The 18,588-nt window shown below is 41.0% G+C and overlaps 1 protein-coding gene and 1 non-coding gene across 4 annotated transcripts in view; both read right to left on the minus strand.

Moving 5' to 3' along the window:
* The window catches only part of AFTPH (aftiphilin), a 71,838-nt gene extending 61,021 nt beyond the window's left edge, over positions 1-10,817 (minus strand). For all 3 annotated transcript variants that reach the window (XM_056124878.1, XM_056124877.1, XM_056124876.1), the window contains exon 1: positions 10,567-10,817. The gene's annotated coding sequence lies outside the window, so the exon portion shown is untranslated. The remainder of the gene's footprint in view (positions 1-10,566) is intronic.
* A 5,222-nt stretch (positions 10,818-16,039) lies between these two features.
* On the minus strand, positions 16,040-16,146 carry LOC130038185 (U6 spliceosomal RNA). The gene has a single exon (XR_008794611.1). It is a non-coding gene; the product is annotated as a U6 spliceosomal RNA (small nuclear RNA).
* Positions 16,147-18,588: the final 2,442 nt, after the last annotated feature.

Raw genomic sequence — 18,588 nt, forward strand, 5'->3', positions numbered from 1 at the left:
GGTGTTTTCCTGCACTTATGAGTGTATGTAATTAAGTTTGAAATTTTATGTCAATAAGTGGAAGAAACATTAATAAATAAATTTCACTCATTTACTTAAAAAAAAAGAAAATAAGGAAAAATGATACTGGCACATGAATTATAGAAAAAGAATGCTGAAACAATTTATATTTGCATATCATTTTGAAACCTACAAAATAGAAATATATAATTTAATAAATAACTCAAGGAAAGTAAAAAAAAAAAAAGACAGGACTGCTTTCCAGCAGCCTCCCCGCCCCTTTAAAGGAACAAATTATTCACAGTTCATAATGACATTCTTGGGGGGAGGGGGGAGGGTCACTGTCCACTGTCCTCCCTTTGTTCATCGATTTGCTCGAGCGGGCCCATTGTGAGACTTCTTGTTACTGTGTTTGGCATATTGAATACGTCATGGGTAGTTTGAAAGGCTTTGCTGAGCAGGCGAGATACTCTCAGTAGCTTGCCGGGCTCTCTGAGGGGGCGGAGGAACTGAACCCTGGTGGGCCCCGTTCAGGACAAACACCCTACCTGATGCCCTACCTGCTGTGCTATCGCTTTCTAGCCCATCATGGGGGGGGGGGGTAGTTATCATAAAATAAAGCTTTTGCATATCTGAAAAATCAAACAGAAACACATTCCAAAACAGTGCTCAAGAGTTTATGGGTGTGTGATAAATACAAGTAATGCTGAAAGTGGGTCTACCTGTACTGATAACTCCTTGGAAACTATGGGAGGAATTGCCATAGCAAACATTTCTAGGTGGTTGACCTTTTAATGGCGTTGTTGTTTGGTTAAAAATTTTACTTCCTCCTGGAAGGTAGAAAGGCTAACGGTGATAAGAAAAAAAAAAACATTATTTGCATGTATGAAATATATTTTTAGAAACTACCTGAGAAGTAGCCTGCATATAAAGTAGATTTTCCCAGTAATTCATAGAAAAAAGGCTTTTTGGATGATGGCATATACAGAGCCTTAAACATTTCTCCAAACGATATAATTACCCTTACTCGATACCCTCTTGATGTTCTAAATTTTATTCTATTCAGTTTTTTCTAAAAGGTGGTCATGTACTCTAAGACTGACCTTATAAAATAAAACTTACAAACTAAATATAGGTCCTGATTAAAAAAAAAAAAGTCTGACAAAGTCAGGGAAATAGCTGATATGCACGCCTGGCATGTGCAAATGCTTATGCTCAATCCCTGCCACCACAGGGCTGGAGCACCACCACATCCCAAGCACTGCTAGAGAGGCCCAAAAGAGAATGACTGAAACCAACGATTTCTCCCTAAATAGTATCAACAATATGTAAAGGCACTTGGGTCCTTCCCTATCGATGCTTCAAGGTCCCATAATGAAAAGAATAAACAAAAGCTGTGAAATGTGTTCCTGTTTTTCAACCTTTGAATTATAGAAGTAATACTATAAGTTATAGGAATAACTCATAATCTTGGAGCTGCTATACTTCTTTATTGAACATACTGATAAGGGTAAATCAAACAGTGCTTTTTCTTATTAAAAGTTTTCCTTATAATGATTAGGTTGGACAAATATTTTTTATATGTTTATCTGAGAATATCAAAAGTAACTTAATACTCATGATTTCAAAAATAAGAATCTGACAATAAATCTTCAATATTTTTCTTAAATAAAAACTTAAATTTTCTTAAAGGACTAAATTTGTATTACTGTAGTAATCCTCAAAACAGATTAATAGAGTTATTTCAGAATCTGTCAGAAAAATTTAATTACTACTTCCTAACCAAAAAATAAAAATCTCAGGGAAATAACTTTCAGTATTCCTTTGTAAAGTCCCACTTATAATCATGAATATTACCCTGTTACAGAATTCTTCAGAAAAAATAAAACAAGTCTAAAATAAATGATCATTTTCACTGTAATTTTAACATTAAACTGTGAATATGTAAATAGCTGTGACAATGGAAACTTTTTTCCACTTTCAGAAACCCAGGTCACTGCTAATCTGATTAAAACCTGAACTTCTTACTGAGGTATAACACTTGCATTGTTTCTACAATCTAATGAGATAACAGTTTCATCAACAAGAGGCTCAGTATAATAGGGGGCTATATGTGAAATCTGAAAAGGAGTTAAGAGGAAATGGTGGCTAAAAAAGAAAAAAATTAATAGACACATTCTGTTTGGCTTTAGGTAAGAGAAAGTCTGAATGTGATGCCTGAAACTCTTGGTATGAATTTTTCTTTTGGGGGATTAAGATGTGTTTTAAAACGTTGAGGGTTCCTTCAATTATCTCTTAATGACAGGCTCACAGTTTTTTATAAACACTAAAAACAAAAACCATGTTTGAGGTTTGTGGGTTTTTTCAGTTGGAAAAGAAAAAACTAGGAACCAAGCTCCCAAATGTTTAAGTTTTAAAGTGTCATTGTAGCAGAAGTATTTTATCTGCAGATACCTCAGGTTAACATTTCTGCATTCCTGGGTGGAGATAGAACACAAAGGGCTGAGCACAGGCTTTGGATACACAAAGTCGGCCAGATCTCTGGAACTTCATGGTCCCTCAAGCACTGCTAGAAAGGACCCAGGAGCACAGCAGGATGTGGTTCCCAAACAAAAAAAGCATCCTAAGTATTCTACAATGGAGTTACTCACACCTCCCCTCAAGGTGTGTTCTTTTCTTGGTTCTCTGGTTTTGAGCCATATCTGGCAGTGCTCCGGGCTTATTCTGGCTGTGTCCAGGGGCCATATGAGATGCTGGGAATCAAACCTAAATGCCCCACATGCTAAACTCTCACTCCAGCCCTACTTCAGGTTAATTTATTAACTGTAGCACTGTCCTCCCATTGTTCATCGGGTTGCTCGAGCGGGCACCAGTAACATCTCCATTGTTAGACTTGTTAATTGTTTTTGGCATACTGAATACACCACAGGGAGCTTGCCAGGCTCTGCCATGCAGGCGGGAGGGATACTCTCGGTAGCTTCCCAGGCTCCCCAAGAGGGACTGAGGAATCAAACCCGGGTCGGCCGCATGAAAGACAAACACCCTACCCGCTGTGCTACAGCTCCAGCCCCCAGAAGACAATTTCTTTTGGGGGTCTTTTGTGGAAGGCACATCTGGCAATGCTCAGGGACCTTTCCAGCACAGTAATTGGGAGCCACCCTCAGTGGCATGCAATGGAACCAGGGTTCCCACATGCTGAGCAAGGTTTTACATTATGCAAACATTTCACATTGCTGAAACAAGTCTAAATCCAAAATAAACATTCAGGTAAACAATTTTAAAGCTTTCTATTTACTGAGCATATTACAGGAAGATGGGTGCTCTCAACCACTGCTAGTCAGAGGAATTTTATTTACCTCTTGTGAAACAAATAGCTTTTCCTTTGATTTAGTAAATTCCACTGCAAAGGCCCAATCCTTTGGAAATAACTGAAGACAAATAACAAAGTACAAACTTGTTCAGAGATGCTTTTGTATGATAGTAAAAACTGTAAACATCCCCCGAAACTGTGGGATACAGCAAAGATAACTTAAATTTCACTCGATGGCATTCTGCACAACAATTACAAATCATTTTAAAGAATACCGAACAACATAAGGAAAGGCTCACAAGAGTAAGCAAAGTAAAAAGCTATGCAAAATGACTCATGTACTCATAGGAAGAAAACTGTTTACAAATGATCTCTTTGTAGTGAAATGACTAGTGATATATTTCTTGTACTCTTTCTTTTAATACATGTTTATTGAGTGCTTCTCTGTGCCAGGCACTAAAACAGATGGGTCCCTGACCTCACGGAACATACCAGTTTCAAATTTTTGTTTGCTTGGTTACTTATTTATTTTTTGGTTTGGGGACCACATTCGACGGTACTCAGGGGTTACTCCTGTCACCACTCAGGAATCACTCCTGGAAGGCTTAGGAGACCATATGGAATGCCAGGACCCTAACCTGGGTCAGCCATGTGTACGGAACCTGGGTCAGCCACAAGTAAGGCAAGTGTCCTACCTGCTATACTATCTCTCTGACCCCTTTTAATTCTATTTTTGGGTCACACCTGGTGGGGCTCAGGGGACCATATAAAATGCTGGAGGACTAAACCTCGGTCAATTATTGCTATCTCGCGGGCCCCCTACCAGTTTTCAAATTCACTATAGCAACTTCAATAATTATAATAACCAGAAAAAAATACAAAGTGAACACTAATTTAGGCAAATTTAGCATAATATGATATTTGGGGGAACTGAGGAAGAGCTGAATATGGTCTTTAATATTAGTTTATATGAAGGTAAAGGTAAAGGCCCTCCCGTTGATCGTCGATTTGCTCGAGCGGGCCCAGTAACATCTCCATTGGAGACTTTGTTGTTACTGTGTCTGGCATAACGAATACTCTCGGTAGCTTGCCGGGCTCTCCGAGAGGGGCGGAGGAATCGAACTCGGGTCGGCCATGTTGGCCGCTTGTAAGGCAAATGCCCTACCTGTTGTGCTATCGCTCCAGCCCAGTTTATATGAAAATCTCCAGAAATATAAGGGATGCCTACTAGTTATCTCAAACAGATTAGGGGTGGGAGGTGGGGTTAGGGAAATGGGGGACATTGGTGGTGGGAAATGTACATTGAAGAAACCCATGATGGAATACTGTATAACTGAAACCCAATCATGAACAACTTTGCAACTATGTATCTCATGGTGGTCTAAATAAATAAATAAATAAGGGGCCAGAGAGAGAGGACAGTGGGTAAGATGCTTGCTTTGAATGTGGTAGTTTGATCCTAAGCACCTAGCTCATATAGTTCCTTGAGTACAGAGCCAGGAGTAAGGCCTGAGCAGAGCCAGATGTGACCCCAAAACCAAAATAAATAATAAAATTTAAAATAGATATACCTACAATTTCTGAGCATCATCTATTCCATACAAAACTGCTATGTTCTATAAAGGACTGAACTGACTAAAGAGAAGTCATATCTTAAAGAAATCTACAATTAATCAGAACAATATAAGTAAAAGCAGATAATATAAGGCAGAATATAAACATCAAATGAAGCAAAAAGTGACTACAAGGATACTAGGAAAAAGAAATGTCACTCCACTGGAAGGAGGAAAAATGGTGAATAAGAGAAAAAGTTCATGGAGAAAGAAGTTGAACGGGAAAGATCTAGTCAGTAGAGAAAGCAGCAGACATAAACCAAGTGGTAATTGTCAAGGAATAGTAAGTCAGGGAACAGTCTGATTTCCTAGTCTGTCGGATATTTGAGGGAAGTGGGCAAGCTGGAAAAGTAGGCTCTGAGGGCTTCAAATTTTCAATGAGAGCACCACAGGTTTGCTGTTCTTTTAAGAACGGGAAAGTCATTAGAAGTTCCCATTCAAGAAACTATCGTTCCATTTCTCATCATCTCTATTGCTAGCATCTTGGTTTAGTTAGTTCACTACCACATTTGAGCTGTAACAACTTCCTCACTGAATCTCCTGGCTTCCAGTCTAACACTTCTGCAGTCTATGTTATATCCAATGGCTAGGCAAATCCTTAAAGAATACACTTTAGGGGCTGGAATGATAGCAAAGCAGGTAGAATGTCTGCCTTGCACGCGCCAACCTGGGTTTGATCTCTAGTATCCTATATGGGCCCCCAAGAGCCACCAGGAATAATTCCCTGAGTGTAGAGCCAGGAGTAAGCCCTGAACACTGCTGTATGTGTGCCCCCTGACCCCCACCTCCCAAAAACAATTCCTTTCTGTCAAACCCTGCAATTATGTGCTATCCCAAAGTAAAAATCCAAAGGCACTAAAATTTCTACAAACCTCTCCATAACTCCCTTCTCACTGTTTACTTACTCTCTGATCGTATCTACTCTGTTTGCATTTCACTGATTATTCCAGGCACACTTCTGTTCCCATCACTCTTTTCCTCTTCAAGTCTTGAGTCTTCCTTGATCCCACTGTATATAAAACATCAACCTCCCACTGCTAGATCAGTTAAAAGATATGTACTTCCCCATCTCACAAAAATGGACTTCACCATGGGGACCAGAGAGGTAGAACAGTGGGTAAGAAATTATCTTGCATGCAGCCAATGTAGATTAGATCCTGATACAGCATAGCTCCCCCGAATCCTGCCAGGAGTGATCCCTAAGTGCAAAGCCAGGAGTAACCACTGAGCATCACTGAGAGTGGCCCAACAAAACAAAACAATACAAAAAAAAACAAACAACAACAAATATGGACTCCAACTTTTAAGCAAAATACATTATCTGTCACCTTCACATTTTTCTTGTTGACCCCAGCTCACATACATATATACTTGTAAGAAACTGAAGTTTTGATGAAGACTAATTTTGTTTCTGGCTTTTCATTTCAATATCTCCAGCATCTGAAAAAGCCATAACATACAGCAAGTGCTCAAAAAGTATATATTGTATGAAAAGAAGGAAAAAAATAGCATAGTGTCAGTAGGTACTTAGCTGAAACTGTTTGTGGTATAATGTAGCTATTTACATATATAGAACCTTATAGTGAATTTATTCTCATTTACTACTTAGATTTCTGCTGAGAACTATTAACCAAAATAGTGCTTATAAAATCAGCTTGGAGCACACAAAAAACCTTTAACTTATTAGCAATTTATGTTTATAATAAGTTTACTTAAGTTATTTAGAACAGCCTTTGTAATGATCTAGTATTGATGGATAGAATCTTAAACCATTAGCAAGCAATGACCTCCTATCTACCCATTTCCTTCCACTACAGTTTCTAATCTTTTCTCTTTGCCAGGGAGTAAGTTTAATATCTAGCTTCTTAAACTTCAGGTTAGGATTCCACAGGGAGTCATATGAGTTTTAAAATTTTTGTTTTAAAATAAAAATTTTTATGATTATCAGTAAATGTTTAACTGGTATGCTTATTTTATATACCTATATACCAAGGGCTACATAAAATGTTTTCAAGGGAGAAGGAGTTTTGAGTGGAAAAAGCTTAAGAAGCCCGGATTCAATACCTACCTCTAAGTCCCTACCCAAAGGTAATGCCAGAAATAGATACTAGAAGTGTTATAAAGAGGTACTGAGATGGCTGGTAGCAAATCAGTGGAGAGTCCAGGCAAAGGAAATTACTGTAGAGGAACCTAGAGAGGGCAACAATTCTATGCAAATACTTACAAATTTGAAGCACTTAGTATATCCTGATGGGGGAAGCAGGTGCACTAGATGTTGTTAGGGATAGAATCCAGAACCTCAAAGTCTCAAGAAGACAGCAAGGCATGTGCTCTACCATAAGTTGTATGTCCAAATCTTCCCTGTATTTTAAAAGGAGGTCAACACAAAATAAAACCAACTCCCTCCCTGCCCTCTTTTTAAAACATAAAATCTGGGATGGAGAAATAGTTGAGGGATTAAGGTGCTTGCCTTGCATCTTGCACACCTTGGCTCAAATTTCTAGCACCACATATGGTCCCCAGAGCACCACCAGAGGTCACAACCTGAGCACAACAGGAATAGCTCCTAAGCAGTGCTGGGTATGCCCCCTCCATGTATAATTAAATATATAGCACAGTGGTAGGGCGTTTGCCTTGCACGCAGCCAACAGGGCTGACCCGAGTTCGACTCTTCTGCCCCTCTCAGAGAGCCTGGCAAGCTACTGAGAGTATCTTGCCCGCTACCCGTGACATATTCAACATGCCAAAAACAGTAACAACAAGTCTCACAATGGAGACGTTACTGGGCCTGCTCAAGCAAATAAATGAACAACAGGAGGGCAGTGACAGTGACTATACTTTTAAATATTTATAAATTTATCTATTTATATATATTATAATTAAATATGTGTATATATATGCATATATATGTATATGTATAAAGCTGAGGGACTGGAAGATAAGTAGAGCATGCTAGGTATGTACCCGACCTAGTTATGATTCCTGGGACCATATAGTTCCCCAAGCATGACTGGTGTAGCCCTGGAGGCCTCCAGCACCGCCTGGATTTCCAGGGTATCACTGGATCTACCACAAGGCTTGAGCACCACAGCATCTTCGAGCCAAGCTCTTGCACTGAACCTTATTCTTGGACCAGTTGGCCAAGAATCATCAGTGGGGGCCTCGGATCTCCTAAGCATCACTTGGGAGGAGGCCTCCAAAATATATATAACATATAAATATATATTGCTGAAAGATAGCATGATACTTTATATAGTTCTTCAAGCAAACACTTTAACTTTTTACTTAACTAAGATTTCAATCATAAAATACAGTTTAGGAGAAAAAAGTAATGAATGATAAAATATTCACCACCGAGTTGTGTCAAATCTTAAATCTACCTAATGTACTTCAGATTTATTTAAGACTTTTATTATTCTAATTTGGTACTGATCCTTCCCAATGAGTTTCCATACTTGGATGTATATTCCACAACTCCCAGAACATACATTACAAAGTTTGACATGTTTCAAAACTATATAAATGAAATATTTTACCTTGGTTCTGTCACCAGTTACTTGACCTTAGACAAGTGGTTAACACCTTTCTGACTCATTCTGTCTTTAAAATAAGGTTATTACTATCTACAATCTTACAAAATTATAAGGAACAAAAAGTTGGCATACAATATAGAGGTCATTTAGAAAAACATCATATATTGATGTACAGACTAATGTACACAGTGTTAGGATCATATAAAATTGCTAAAGGATTATGTATCTGTAGATACTGTGAGGAAAGATTACCAAAATGATGTATAGCTATCAAAACTTGAAGAATTTTAAGTGCTAGCTATAAAGGGTAAAAAGTCTATTTTTCAACTAACAAATTTTAGGTGTATTAAATTTGAATGTGAGTTTTTAAAATTTAATTTGTAACTACTTACAAATACCGAAGAGAGGAATGGGAGAAAGGGGTTATTTACTCAGACCCCGACTGTTGTAGGTGGAACTTTACATTTCATACAAAAAAATTATTTGATACACAAATTTCATTACTTAACAAGTTTTAAAGTAGCTGTAAGCTGAGCAAATTATTTGTGAAAGAATTCACCTAGATAATAAGAATATAAACAATTAGATTTTGCAAAATTTATCAATGCAATTATGAACACACAATTGTTTCCACATAGGATAATAGTCTGTAAGTAAAAAAATTCAGAAAACAGCAAAATTTAAATGCTTTATTTTATATGAACTCTAGTCTATTTTTAAAAAGAACTTAAATATACCTAACATCTTGATGTCCAACTTAGCAAATTCACACATCCAGTAGATACCATTTACCGAGTTAGATATTTTACACAGGATTTGTTCTTTATTTCATATATCTTCAGGAAAAAACTTAAGAGGCCACCAAATTTTGTTTTAACACTGTAATTCTAGGCAGAATTAAAAATTACTACTACAAAGATACTTAAACCGGCAAAGCATGTAAAATGCAGAGGAGTTGTGCAAATGATATCCAGGTAACAGCGGTGAAACATTTGTTTTCTCCACTTAGGCTGATATTTCCTCCAAGTTTAAAAGGCTGACTGCAAGTAACAATGACATATAACGAACGGCAAGGATCCAACTATTCTCCCCTCCCCAACCCCTTAAAAAAAAAAAAAACCACGGAGTCCAGGAATGTAACCAGGGAAAGAGAAGATAAGGAAAAGTTGGAAAGTACATTTGACTTTTCTTTTGCAGCAAGAGAACTCGGAAACGGACCCACTGCTTCGGTTTCATTTGCCCCCAGCCGACAACCCCACGTAAAATATCTACATTCGAGAAGTGTCCGTCCTTGACCCTGGTGCAGCAGAAGATTCGGTGGGAAACTAAGCTAGAACTGGCGTAGACCAAAAGCGGGAAGCCTGGCCCCTCCGTTCTCCTTGTGGGCCGGGACAAGTACCCTCGCACCACTCACCCCACACTCTGCACCCTGCCCAAGCCACACGTCGCACCTGCCACAACGGGACGCTGAGAGCAACGAAGGTGCAACTTTTCGGAAGACGAGCTGGGGGAAGCAAACGAAAGATTAAGTTCTGGAGTACCAGAAGGGCGCAGAGAAAGGTGCTCCCGGGAGCAGCTGCAGGAGCGCTGGGGCCGTCTCCCCTGCCTGCCGGAGGCTCCCAGCCCGGCTGGCTCCGGCGCCCCACGAAAGCAGTCCGTTCCGCTCGGCCGGCCTGTGACCTGGGCCCAGGCGGGCGGTGTTTACACCTGTCACGAGGGACGGGGAGGGAGAAAGAGGAAGCCCCAGCACAGCCCCAAACTTCTCCACAGCGACCCGGAGGGAGCGGCCGGCGCGGAGGCGCGCGGGCAGGGCGAGCCTCCAGCGGCCGGGGAGGTGGGGACGGCCCCCGCTGCCGCCGCCGCCGCTGCCCGGGAGGGCGAGGAGGGGGCCGCGCGCTTCGGGCGCCGCCGGCGTCCCCGCACCGCCGCGGAAGAGGGCAGAGCCCGAGCCCAGAGTCCGCAGGCCCGGACGGGCGGCTCCGTGCCCGCGATCGCCAGCTCCGCGGCAGGCAGGTGCCCGCGGCCGGCGAGTGCCGAAGCGGCGGTCCGCACCGGCCGCCCGCACCCTGGTCCCCCGGCGCGCCTGGGGGAGCGCAGCGGTGGCGCTTACCTGGCTCGTGCGGGGCGGCCGCGATGGGCATGGCTCAGGGGCCCGGGGAGGAACTGGCTCCCCGGGGAAGGACCGGCTATTCCGACGCGAAGCAGGCGGGAGCGGAAGGCAGGCGGCTCACAGCCGTGTCAGCCACGCAGCGCCATGGATGCCCACCCGGAGTTTCAGCGTTGCCGCGGGACCCCCATCCCACTACCCTCCGCCCTCTTCCGCCGCCGCCGCCGCCGCCTCCACCTCCTCCTCCGCGGAGACCCCCCGCCCACTCCACACACTTTCCCATCATGCAGCGGGAGAACCGCTGCCGCCGAACGTCACTTCCGGGCGCAGGTGGCTAGGTCGGGGCCGGGCGCTGGTGGGTGCTGGAGGCTGGGGGAGGACACTCTTGGGGAATTGGTGTCACTGAACACTTACCCCTGCGCAGGCGCCGTCGCGCGGAGCGCCGGTCGCCATGTTGGGTGAGGGCAAGCTGCCCTTTTCTTATCACTTCCTCGCCAGTCATTGGGTTGAGGGGGAGGAGGAAGGGGGAAGACGTCCTCCCGCACCCGGCGCCCGGCTTAGGCGGCGCTCCCGGCGAGGGGACAGGTGCTGCTGGTCCCCTTAACGGGGACTTTCCGCTGCAGACTCTCACTCTGGCTCTCCAGATGAAATTGGGAAGGCTGAAATACAGAACCTTAGCAGCTTGCACGACCAAAACACCTACTGGCGAGCGCTTGTCCTTTTCGCCCCAATGAACGACTTTTCCTGTTCACAGTCTGAGTCTCCTCCTCATTTTAATTTGAGTTGACAAGAGTTTATATCCCACCAATAACAAAGATAGCGTTAGAAATCGAATTTAAGGGGGGAAGCAAGAGAGAAATCAGCCGCCGAACTAACAAATCGTCTTCCAGAACACCAAAAAAAAAAATTAAATAAATAAAATAATAACAATTGGGGGTTTTACTGTCGAATGGAGACGGGGGGGCGCGTTTTTCGTAGATATTGTGGGAAGAGTACTTGATGAAACTAAAGAAATCAAATTAACTGCTGCATTTCTCATAATTGATTTATCAAATCCTGAGCAGCTGATTAGGTGCGTTTTAATAACTCTCCCCTCTCTCCCCTATCATGAATATCACACCAGCCACTGTGAAAATCAGCCTACAGAGCTGCAAGGATTATTGTCATCCTGGGGATAATGAATCTTGCGCTGCAAATGATGAACCCCGCCGGTGCTCTTTCTGTTCACATCTCTCAAACCTGCTCCGGTAACATGAATAATTTAAAATAGTTCCAAAACAGCAAAGCTTAGTAGCTATGCAGAGAAACTAGGATAGAAAACACCCACTCAGCCACAAGAAGTGTCCACCCCTTTGAGTGGGGAAATTACACAAATCAGGGGAAAGATAAGGACAAAAGCAGTTCATCACGGTTTATCCCGCCTCTGCAATGTTCCAGACAAATTGACTCGGAGAGCTAAAATAAACCCGCATTCGACTTTTTAAAACTCAATCGCTGTAAGATATACGAAGACTGCATCATTTGAAACTGGAGTGCCAATTGCTTTGTGATGCTCTTTTTTGTTGTTGTTGTTATTTCTCAATCACTAGAGCGAGAAAAATCTATTTGTGCCTGTCAAATTTATTCCTATTGTATTTCGCCCCCTGCTGGTTTAGCTCCAGCGCAAGCTTGAATGTGTGTGATATAAATGATATATATGATATATGTATACACATATGGTACCCTAAGCTTTTGTTGACTAGGAAGGAAATAAAGATACTGTGTGCATGCAGAGAAATTGGAAATGAATTCATTTTAAACAAATGCACACTTTAATTTGATAGTTCTACTAAACAGAAATATTACAAGAAGTAGAATATATGACAAAATATTAAGGCAGACCCTACACCAAGAGATTGTTGGAACTGAAATAATGAATGTAAACATCAAAACATTATTTAAAAACCCTCTGATTTCTAAAAAGATAAATCTTGATTATATACATAACATGATTATAAATTGGTTTTTATCAGGTAAATATAGAAGTTAATTCTGTTCACTTGAAAATAATTCACAAATCAGCATCGAACTTTGTATACAAAAATCAAGTAGCTTTTTGCTGTGAATTATCTTATGAGTGCAATCAACCCAAGTTGTTAATTGGTAAAATCGTACAGATAATTCTGGAGTCAACATTTCAATGCTTATAAAATTATACTACAAAAGTCAAGTCTTTGAATGTTTCTAAGACAATGAATTGTATTAAAATGGATACTTATTAAAGTTTATTCGGTTCCAGTGATAGTATTTTAATATTTATCTGAAAGATTATAACCATGTCTATATTATCTAAGATTTGGGTCAAGGAAAGAAAAATAAATGAGAAGTTATCATTTGATTTTTTTCTAATATTTTTCTCCTGTGCAATTTTTTTTGCAAAGTTGTCATCTAATCTGAATATACTGTGAAAACTTTTATCCCGCCTAATATTTTATCAGTATTCTCTTATCAATGAACATTTAATAAAACCTTAATTTTTATCATTTACATAGTATCAAGTGAAGTGAGCATGCCATGATTGATTTACTTCTCTTTAAGTGTGTATTTTTCTATTGCAAATAATTTTTGATGAACATTTTGTGCATGTGGCTTTATCTGATTAAGAAATTATTTCTCACAAGGGCCAGGAGGATTGGTCCACAGTTGAAAGCTTGCCTTAAGTGGTGGGGAGAGAAGGCAGTTGAGATAGAGAAGAAACTACTATGACAATGATAGTTGGAAATGATCACTTTGGATAAGAACTGTGTGCTGAAAAGTAGGTAAAGGAGCAAACACGATAACCTCTCAGTACTCTATTGCAAACCATAATGCTGAGAGAGAAAGAGGGTGGGGGAGGGGGAGAAAGTGCCTGCCATTGATGCATTCTGGGGAGGGAGAAGCCACAGGAGGAAAACTGGGGACATTGGTGGGAAATGTGCATTGGTTGTGGGATGGGTGTTGGAACATTGTATGACTGAAATTCAATCATGAACAACTTTGTAACTTCGTATCTCACAGTGATTCAATAAAAAGAAAAAATAGAATAAATAAAAACAGAAAGAAAGAGGGGCTGGAGTGAGCACAGCGGGTAGGGCATTTGCATTGCATGCAGCCGACCCAGGTTCGATTCCCAGCATCCCATATGGTCCCCTGAGCACCGCCAGGGATAATTCCTGAGTGCAGAGCCAGGAGTGGATCGCCGGGTATGACCCAAAAAGCAAAAAAAAAAAAAAAAAAAAAAAAATAGAAAGAAAGAAAAAAACTATCTCAGTATATAATTACTACTGAGTCAAAGGATATCAATTTTTTACTGGTACTTACAGACTGGACTAATATAGTCAAAATCATGAGGGCTGGTATGTACTAGATCAGTAAACACTCAAGAGGACTTACCCTAATTGCAATATTTTATATTTGTAAGAAAATCTAAAGCAAATTTAACAAATTGTGTGCGTTGTTTCCTTTTTATTTTCTAGCTTTCTTGAGAGGTAAATGAAAAATTTTAAATAGTATGTATATATATGTATATGGTATACACTTTATGATTTTGATTAAACCCTATTTATTTAAAGGGTAAGTTTTTATTTATTATGGAATTCTATGACACCTTATGCATTCATTTTTTCCAAAGATTAAAGATTGTTTTTCCAGGGAAAGATAGTTTAAAATTATCAATTGTGAACAACATCCTAGAGACTGTTCCTGATGTATTACACTAATTTAGTATCTTTCTTTGACTTGTATAACTTTTCAAAATGCTTCCAAGTATATTATTGTTCTGATTCTCAAAAAAATCCCTTAGAGTCAAATCATCTTGTGGAAGAACATGTGATCATAGATTTTGGGATTTGTTCAAGATTTTTAATTTTGTTATAAAATTAGTATTAGGATTCATACTCTTTCCCTCTGTGTCATTTGGTTTTCTAAATCGACAGAATAGTAATATAGTAGTCCTCCCTTTTTTTTTCCCCATAGGAAAGGACTATTTGCCTCCTTTCACTATTTAATATGTTATCCTCATTTTCCTCAAATTTGAATTATTTTCTTCTCACATATTTTCTTCTTATAATGAGTGTGATACATAAATAGAACAAGCTTCACTATGACTTCAAATATTCTATATATAGGATTTAAGTTATTTAAAAATATGCTGAAAAAGTTTCAACAACCTTAGAAATAATTTAGTTTAAAATAGAGCTTAAGGTGTTTGCTTTGCTCACATTCAACCCAGGTTTGTTCCCAGGCACAATATATTGTCCTCTGAGCACTATCAAAAGTGATCTCTGAGCACAGAACTGAAAGTAAGCCCTGAGTACAGCTGGGTAAGACCACCCCCCCAATTTTTTAAAAATTGTTTCTTCCCTACCACCACCCCTCCAATTTTACAGATAAAGTTAATCTTGTCCAAAGAGTTTAAATGACAACCATGCCCTCAGTCACCTGATTGGTTTATAGAAAAATTGTTGCTAGGAGCCAAGTTTCATGTTCCTCAGCATAACTGTTTTTGTTTAGTGGGTTGTTGTTGTTGTTGTTGTTGTTGTTGTTGTTTAACATGTAACTGTAGCACTGTCCTCCCATTGTTCATCGATTTGCTCCAGCGGGGTAGCGGGCACATCTTACAACAAATTGTGAGACTTGTTGTTACTGTTTTTGCATATCGAATACATCGCGGTAGCTTGCCAGGCTTTGCTGTGCAGGCAAGATACTCTCAATAGCTTGCCAGGCTCTCCGAGAGGGGCAGAGGAATCAAACCCGTGTCATCCATTTCATTTCATTTTTCATCATCCTGTTATTCATCGATTGCCTCGAGCAGGCCCCAGTAACGTCTCTTTCATCCTAGCCCTGAGATTATATTCAAGGCTATTTAGGAGAATGAGACCCATCATTGTTACTGGTATTTGGCATATTTAGTACGCCATGGGGAGTTTGCCAGACTCTGCCCTGTGGGCAGGCTACATTAGATAGCCTGCGAGTTTGTCCAAAATAGGAATGAGACAATAAGATATCATAAAAAAATTTTTTGATAAGATGTCGCGCGGCCGCAAATGCAGCCGCGCGGTTCCGGGATCTGGATTTTATAGTCTCTGAGTCTTGGCTGCTGATGGGATTACACGGCGCCAGGGGGCCAGGTGGTGGGTGTGACCCCCGCCTACTGGAATTTGGAGGATCTGGGTGGAAGATGCTCGACTCCAATTCGAGTAGGCTTGGAGGTCTCGGCCCCGGAACCTGCGTGGCTTTGTCCCTCTGCCAGTACCTTCATGTGTGCGGAGAGAGGTCTCAGCATGGTGGTGGATGGTCCTGGAGGTCTTCGGCTGCCGGAGCCCTGGTCGGGGCGGGGAGGAAAGCTCAACCCGCTCCCCTCCAAGGGGCTCCGGGAAGGAACACCCAGGCGCGGGGTCAGAAGACTGCACTGTTCTTGTCCGGGATCTGTGCAAGGCAAACACCCTACCTACTGTACTATCACTCCGGCCATTTCACAAATTTGCTTGGCATCTCTGTCCAGGAGACGTGCTAATATTCTCTGTATTGAGCCAATTTTATTGCATGTGTTGCTCAAGCAAACACTTTTTTAAAAACTTAAATTTTTTTTTATTATTGAATCACTGTGAGATAGTTACAAAGATTTCATGATTGAGTTTCAGTCATACAATGATCAAACACCTATCCCTCCACCCGTGTATATTTTCCACCACCAATGTTCCCAGTAGTCCTCCCACCACCTCAAACCCATCCCACCCCCTGCCTCTATGGCAGACAATTTCCCCCATACTCTCTCTGTACTTTGGGGCATTATGGTTTGCAATACAGATACTGAGAGGCCATCATATTTGATCTTTCACCTACTTTCAGCACACATCTCCTTTCCTGAGTGATCCTTCCAACCATCATTGACTTAGTGATTCTTCTCTATCTCAGCTGCCTTCTCCCCCGGCTCATGAGGGAGGCTTCCAATCATGGGACAATCTTCCTGGACCTTGTCTCTACTGTCCTTGGTTGTTAGTCTCATTTTATGTTATTTTATATAACACAAATGAGTGTAGTCATGCCTATCGTTCTCTTTCTTACTCATTTCACTTAGCATGATACTCTCCGTGTCCATTCACTTTTAAGCAAATTTCAGCACTTCATCTTTCCTATCGGGGGACCACATGGGTTGCTGGGAATCGAACCTAGGTTGGCTGCATGTAAGGCAAATGCCCTACCCGCTGTGCTATTGCTCCAGGCCCGTACCATAGTTTCTTTAATCAGTTGTCTGTTCTCGGCACTTGGGTTGTTTCCAGATTCTGGCTATTGTGAACAGTGCTGCAATGAACATACAGGTTCAGATATCATTTCTACTGTGCTTTTTTGCACCCTCAGGATATATTCCCAGGAGTGGTATTGCTGGGACATATGGAAGCTCAATTTTTAGTTTTTTGAGGGATGCCCATATTGTTTTCCAAAAAAGGCGGAACCACTCAGCATTCCCATCAACAAAAGAGAGTCCCTTTCTCCCCACATCCCTGCCAGCACTGGTTGTTCTTGTTCTTTTTGATGTGTGCCAGTCTCTGTGGTGTAAGATGATATTTCATTGTTGTTTTGATTTGCATCTCCCTGGTGATTAGTGAGGTATTTTTTTAATGTGTCTTTTGGCCTTTTGTATTTCTTTTTTGAGGAAATTACTGTTAATTTCTTCTCCCCATTTTTTGATGGGGTTGGAGGTTTTTTTATTTTACAGTTCTACCAATGTCTTGTATATCCTGGATATTAACCCCTTATCTGATGGGTTCTGGATAAATAATTTTTCCCATTCAGTGAATTCTTTCTGTATTTTGGTCACTATTTCTTCTGAGAGGCAAACACTTTTTAAAAAAAATAATAAGATCTATATTCCTTGTTTGTTACAATTTGCTCTTTTTCACCAAAGTTCTTCAGAAACCAAAACTATTTAGGACCAAACTGTTTTCTATATGTCCTGTTGGCTGTGGCCATAATATAAGATGTGCTATAGATAAACATTCATGTTTGATATAAATAGTTTTAACCATATTGAATAAAGGTCTAAGATGAAACATGTTTTTTAACAGGAATGCTATTAAACTTTCTTTTTGTTGCTGGTGTTTTTATTGCTGATTTGTTGGGGACTTCAACATTTTACACCTGGTAAAAGTGTGAAAACAACAGAGATTTTATTTCTAAATCATTCCCACTGGTCTTTCTTGGACTAGCCTCTGAAGAATATTGTATAAATAATATAAATTACAATTTAGTGGTGTGGTATTTTATAAACCAATAGTCACTTAAGTCACTTAACTTCCCGTTAGTCGTCGATTTGCTCGAGCGGGCGCCAGTAACGTCTCCATTTGTCCCTGTCGCGTGCTAGTGTAGCCCAATGGCATCTGTTCGCTCCGGGAACATGAAGGGCCTCAAACCGATCGTTCATGATCTTCACGAAGAAGTCTGACCATCTGGTAGGTGGGCGGCCACGCGGTCTTTTGACATCCCGTGGAATCCAATCAGTAACAGCTCTAGTCCAACGGTTGTCTTTAAATCTCATTACGTGACCAGCCCATCTGATTTTCGACACCTTGGCAAATGAGACAGCGTCCCTGATCCTTGATCGTCGACGGATGTCAGAACTCCGGATTCGTTCTCTCATTTGAGTGAAATGTGATATTCCAAGCATAGCTCTTTCTATTCTTCTTTGGGAGACCTGAATAGCATTCTTATCTTGTTTGCGTAGGGCCCAGGTCTCTGAGGCATATGTTAATGCAGGAAGAACAGTGGAATCAAAGAGATGTGCCCGGAGCCGGAGGTTCTTCGTCCTCTTAGCTATTTCTTCGACGTTCTTGAAGGCGTTCCAAGCCGCTCTCTTCCTCCTGCGCAGCTCAGGTGCCAGATCATTTGTCATGTTGACCTCTCGACCTAGGTACACATAGCTGTTGCATTCGGAGATGGTCGTTCCATTGAGAGCGAATGGGGCATCAGGAACGAGGCTGTTTCTCATAAACATTGTCTTCGTAAGAT

Source organism: Sorex fumeus, unplaced genomic scaffold (genome assembly GCF_029834395.1).
Source record: "Sorex fumeus unplaced genomic scaffold, SorFum_2.1 ptg000006l, whole genome shotgun sequence".
Lineage (NCBI taxonomy): Eukaryota > Metazoa > Chordata > Mammalia > Eulipotyphla > Soricidae > Sorex > Sorex fumeus.